The following is a 6,691-nucleotide window of genomic DNA, read 5'->3' as shown; positions in this document are numbered from 1 at the left end:
TTTTGTTTTTTTGTTCCTTTAATCGTGCAAATTTACTGCTTTTGTATTTATACATTTTATTACATGTAAGACAAAGGTAAAAATCACCTAATAGTTTGTAGAAACTGACAGAACGATAGAATATTTTACATAACAGGTACTTTTAAGGCGAAGCAGCTGGGGGCGCCTGCTGCATGGCAAATATTCATAATTCACAGAGCTCACTGCAAGTGATCAAACCAAATAAATTACATTGTGACAAAGACTGAAATCTCATGTGAGGGAGACGAAAACAATATACTGTATATCGTACAATAAAATGAACTGGCAGCTGATATGCACAATAGTCTAAAGAAAGTTGACTATTTCTATTTATTTTTCTTTTTGCAGCAATGCTGATTAATCCATTAATGTCTTCATTTCCCTTACTTGTCATTGTCTTTACTTAGAACATTGGATACATTTATAGAGGTATTAATCTTTCATAAAACAATATCACAACACACATCCAGGAGTTGTGGGAATAATCAGACTTTATGTGAGTACTCAAAAGTGGCTGCTAGGGGGGGCTACAGCTCCTCTAGACCCCTGGTGGAAAGAAGTCTAATCAATGTAACTAGAATCTTATTATATGAGAATAAACATTGTTTACACTGTCGGTTCCTGCTGCTACTGCTATACGTCGCATTAAACCTACTAAAAAAAAATCTACATTATATTTAGAGAAGATCTTACTGTAAAAAAGGGGCATCTCCTTAGGCCTCTAGACACTTCACAAGTAGGTGATCTCATACCAACCAAGACCTTAGACTTGGGGCATGAGTCAAGTTCCTTAAAAGCCCGATAAAATGACACAGGGTTCTCAGAAACTCGCTATATTATTAGTCATTATTGTCCTAGACAAACCCATGTACAGTCAGTCACAGAATACCCTGTAGTACATCCAGTAATGCAGCGAAAATCACCACTACAGTCAAAGCCACAAGAAGGGAAATACTCTACAATGTATCAATATGTGTCCTGTATGTGCGACATCGCGTGAGATGATTGTGTATGATGTGGCGGAAATCGTCAATACTTATATCAACAGAGTAATGCATATCATGACATGCATGACTCATGATACTTTATATACTGTCAATGCTCAGTGGCAGAAGGCTACAAACACTGATTTGCTACTGAGGTCTATGGAAATGTTTCGGATCTCACAAAGGGTTTTCGTAATTTCATACACATAGATATCAGTACTAGTGGTTTCTATCAGATCTCTCCGCCTTTAAAAGTATCTCCAGAAGGGAATGATAGACCTAGATTGAAATCAATGGCCAAGGATCCAGCCGGACAAAAGAACGTTGCATGTAGCGTTTCTCTGTCCGGCCCCAGACGCAGTTTTCTCAGCAGTTTTCCCGGCGTTTTTGTACCGCACTGGAGGGAAACAAGGCTGAATGGTCGAATAGGAGCCCACACAACAGAATCCATGAAAACAATCTGTAGACCTCAGTGCCCTCTTGTCCTTTATGTTGACATCTGTGAGATATTGGTAAGCATCAGTTCAATTTTGCAGCATTTTAAATGCTTTATTCATACAATAATATATATATATATATATATATATATATATATATATATATATATATATATATATATATATATATATATATATATATATATATATATATATATATATATATATATATAAATATATAAAATATTTTTTTTTAGAAAATCAGTGCAAAAAATCCATAGTTGACACTCAGATTTCTTCCGCGGATAGGCCAATGGATCAGCATGCCATTGGATCCCCACGCGGTTTAGCACCATTGTTTGTTAAAAGAGCTAATCCTTGGTTTTTTAAGCGCAGAATCGGTGGCAATAATGGGAAGATGCTTTATATTTTAAAATCTGCAGACGTTCATTATTCCGCAAGATTATTTTTCTGAGTGTGTGAATAGGGCATGTTCAGACAGGGCAGATTTGCGGCAGAATTCCGCTGTGGACAGGCCAAAGTGGTAATCTGCAGCAAACTTGTTTTCTTTGGTTACTATTACTTTTTAGTTAACTTAGGCAATGTTCAGACGTGGCGGAATTTTTCCGCTTCAAATGTTGGTGCAAATTCGGGGCAATTATGCAACGAATCTGCACCAACATTTGCATATTTGACTAGTAATTCAGACGTTGCAGATATCACAGCGGAATTGCCACAGATTTCAGTTCTTGCATTGCAAAGGCTGAAATCCGCAGTGAAATTCCGCTTCTTCTCCGCAATGTAATGTGCATGCTGCGGAGGGAAAATTCTGTACCACAGCCAAATTTTCGCACAGTTATTTTCTGCAATGTCTGAACTAAGTTTCCTAAAAATGTAAAAAACGGCTGCTGCAGAATTCCACTGTGGACTGTCCGCAGCTGAATTCAAGCAGCAGATTTTCACTGCGGATTTCAGGCTTTGCAATGCCAAGGCTGAAATCTGCAGCAATTCTGATGCGAAAGTCGCCACGTCTGGGTGATCCCTTAAATATGCGTATTTGGTTCCAGATTCGTTGCATATTTGCTGCGAATTTGCAGCAAATCTGCAGTTGGAAATTTCTGCCACGTCTGAATGTTGGTACAGATTCGGGGCAATTACGCAAAGAATCTGCACCAACATGTGCATATTTGACAGGTTATTCAGATATCACAGCGGACTTGCCACAGATTTTAGTTTTTGCATTGCAAAGGCTGAAATCCGTAGTGAAACTCCGCTGCTTCTCCGCAACAGTCAGTGCATGCTGCGGAGGGATAATTCTGCACCGCACCCTAATTTCCGCACTGTTATGTTCCACAACGTCTGAACTAAGTTTCCTAAAAATGTATAGAAACAAATGTAAAAAAACGGCTGCTGCAGAAGTCCACTGCGGACTGTCCGCAGCGGAATTTAACTGCAATTCCGCCACGTCTGAACGTGGCCTATTGGTTTTATTTGTACTTTGGGACTCAAAGATGAAGCATGCTCTTATTTTTTGTAAACATTTTTCAATTCTGAATGGATGAACATTGTTATATTTCTGTGTCGGTTTTGCATCCTATAAAAATGTATGAGATCTGTCAGATGGTCATGTTCTTTACTTTTCCCGTTATTTATTGTTTTTTTCCCCATCTGTTTTTTCCATCCCATTACTATAATTATTATTATTATTATTTTTATTATTATTATTATTATTAATATTTATTTTCAAATCACATATGTCTATCCCACCCATCAAAAATGCCAGAGGGAAACCAAAACTGATTCAATAAAATCAGTTGGGAACGGTTTTGTGTTCAGTGGCATCCATTGTGATGCATCAGTTGTAATGTGGTGGAAAAGATACCCATAGGTATGAAGTTTCCAGACACATTTCTGGACATAAATAACTTTTGTTTACATCTACATCTCCATTGCAGAATTTGTTGTTGTTTTTCTTTGCTGTATCATGCCATGCTATATTTTCTGGCAAATCGATGGACACCATGACAAAAACCTGACAGAAGACATTTCAGTCAATGGGTTCAATTGGGTGCCATTGGTTTCCATCATACAACACATCTGGAGCTTCAGTTTTTCCTCATTATTCTGTTCCTATGATGGAACGGAATAATGGAAAAAGTAGCACAGCTATGAACATAGATTTAAGTAATGTTCTACACCAGTTCGCTTTAAATATGTCCAGCGATCCAGTTTGGTTCCCTCGAGAGTTGAACAGAAATGCCAGGAGGAAACTGATCCCATATATCAGTAGTGACGCCGGATGTCTCCCTGCGCCATACCGGTGTCCAAAATGTGTGTCCTGCTTAGACATTAAACAACTGGCCAGACATAACTGGTATATATAGCTTCTGAAGTGTGATGATGAAGAATGTCAGGTGAGACCACCTAGGGTGAGCTGTATTCCCAAACAGGTGGGCGGTGAGAGGTGAATACAGCATGCACTGTTGCCTCACTTAGCCTTTACTCCATGATCTCCAATGTTTTTGAAACCAAAAATATATTGAAAACTGATATCAATTGTTGTTCAGTTTATGGCAGTTGCAGAATACAAAAACAAACAAACACTGTGCAGCACAAAAAAAACTGAAAGGGTAACAACCTCCCCATCCCACAAAAAAAACAAAGAAAACAGCAACACAAAATCGTAAAGACAGCAACCATGAGTTTCTCTCCATTTCTTTTTCCACAGGATCGCAAAATGTACCAGTAGATTTGGTCCAAAGTCCAACATTAAGGCTGGGTTCACACGTGGCGGAATTTCACTTAAATTCCGCTGCGGACACTCCGCAGCGTTAATCCGCAGCGGAGCCGTTTGTCCATTGACTTACACTTTAATTTAGCAGTGTTCGTTTAGACGAGGCGTAAAATTCCGCTGCGGAGCATAGGCTGCGGAGCGGAATTTGGTGTCCGCAGCATGCTCTGTCTGTTGCGGAGCAGTGGCGGACTCATGGCGGAATTTCTCCATTGACTTCAATGGAGATTCTAATTTCCGCAATGAAGTCCGCAGCTGTCATGCACATGTTATGTGTGCTGCGGATGCGTCTTGCTTTTTTAACTTGACATTTCTTCATTCTGGCTGGACCTATGTATTTCTAGGTCTACAGCCAGACTGAGGAAGTCAATGGGGCTCCCGTAATGACGGGAGCGTTGCTAGGAGACGTCTGTAAATAGTCACTGTCCAGGGTGCTGAAAGAGTTAAGCGATCGGCAGTAACTGTTTCTACACCCGGGACAGTGACTACCGATCACAATATACATGTATCTGTAAAAAAAAAATGAAGTTCATACTTACCGAGAACTCCCTGCTTCTGTCTCCAGTCCGGCCTCCCAGGATGACGTTTCAGTCTAAGTGACGGCTGCAGCCAATCACAGGCTAACAACAGGCTGCAGCGGTCACATGGACTGCCGCGTCATCCAGGGAGATCGGGCTGGATGCCGAAGGAGGGACGCGTCACCAAGACAACGGGCGGTAAGTATGAATTTCTTTTACTTTCACAAGGGAAAGTGCTGTCCCTTCTCTCTATCCTGCACTGATAGGGAGAAGGGAAGTACTTTTACCGCAGTCCGCAGCAGCTAGTCCGCATCAATTTACTGCACATTTTGTGCAGATCCGCAGCAGAATCTGCAACGCAGATTCTGTGCGGCATTGATGCGGACAGTTGCGGAGGAAATCCGCCACGTGTGGTCATGCCCTTAGGGCACTTTCAGTCGTGGCGGAATTTCTGTTGAATTCTGCTGCGGACAGTCCGGAGTGGAATTCTGCAGCAGCCATTTTTTTCATTTCTTTCTATACATTTTTAGGAAAGTTATTTCAGACATTGCAGAAAATAACTGTGCGGAAATCAGGCTGCAGTGCAGATTTTTCCCTCCGCAGCATGCTCATTACATTGCGGAGAAGAAGCGGAATTTCACTGCAGATTTCAGCCTTTGCAATGCAAAAACAGAAATCCGTGGCAAGTCCGCTGTGATATCTGCCACGTCTGAATTACCTGTCAAATATGCAAATGTTGCTGCAGATTTGTTGCGTAATTGCCCCAAATCTGCACCAACATTTGCAGCGGAAAAATTCTGCCACGTGTGAACATGGCCTAAGGACATGTTCAGACATGGCGGAATTGCTGTTGAATTCCACTGCGGACAGTCCTCAATGGAAATCTGCAGCAACCGTTTTTTTCCCATTGATTTCTATACTTTTTTAGATAACTTAGGCCTGGTTTACACGAGCGTGTGCGTTTTGCGCACGCAAAAAACGCGGCGTTTTGCGTGCGCAAAAGGCACTTAACAGCTCCGTGTGTCATCAGCATATGATGCGCGGCTGCGAGATTTTCGCGCAGCCGCCATCATTATGACACTCCGTTTGGATGTTTGTAAACAGAAAAGCACGTGGTGCTTTTCTGTTTACATTCAGAGTTTGACATGTGTTGCGCGAATCACGCTGGTCGCACGAAAGAGCTTCCGTGTGACCTGCGTGATTTTCACGCACCCATTGACTTCAATGGGTGCGTGATGCGCGAACAGCGCACAAATATAGGACATGTCGTGAGTTTTTTTCAGCGGACTCACGGCTGAGCAAAACTCACGGACTGTCTGCATGCCCCCATAGACTTACATAGGTCCGTACGACACGCGTATAAAGCACGCGCGTCGCACGGACGTATATCACGCTCGTGTAAACAAGGCTTTAGACTGAGTTCCCACGTCGCGGATTTGACGCAGATTTTCAGCGCAGATTTTACCTTTTGCAATGCAAAATGGCGAGATCTGTGTCAAAACCGCAACAAAATCTGCGACAAATCCGCAACGTGTGAACTCAGCCTTAGTTCAGACTTTGCGAAAAATAACAGTGCGGAATTTAGGCTGAGGTGCAGAATTTTAACTTCACAACATGCACATTATGTTGCGGAGAAGAAGCGGATTTTCACTACGGATTTCAGCCGAAGCAATGCAAAGGCTGAAATCTGTGGCAAGTCCGCAGTGATGTCCGCAACGTCTGAATTACCTGTCAAATATGCAAATGTTGTTGCAGATTAGTTGCGTAATTTTCACAAATTTGCTGTGGAAAAATTCCTCTCTGGACAGGCCGCAGTGGAAATCTGCAGCAGACTTTTCTTTCTTTGTTATCTATAGCTTTTTAGTTTACTCAGTACAGACCTTGTAGAAAACAATGGTACAGACAATAGGTTACGGTGCGGAAAATTACATTCTGCAG

The sequence above is a fragment of the Rhinoderma darwinii genome, chromosome 2 (assembly GCF_050947455.1).
Source record: "Rhinoderma darwinii isolate aRhiDar2 chromosome 2, aRhiDar2.hap1, whole genome shotgun sequence".
Classification (NCBI taxonomy): Eukaryota; Metazoa; Chordata; class Amphibia; order Anura; family Rhinodermatidae; genus Rhinoderma; species Rhinoderma darwinii.
This window is presented reverse-complemented; position numbering follows the sequence as displayed.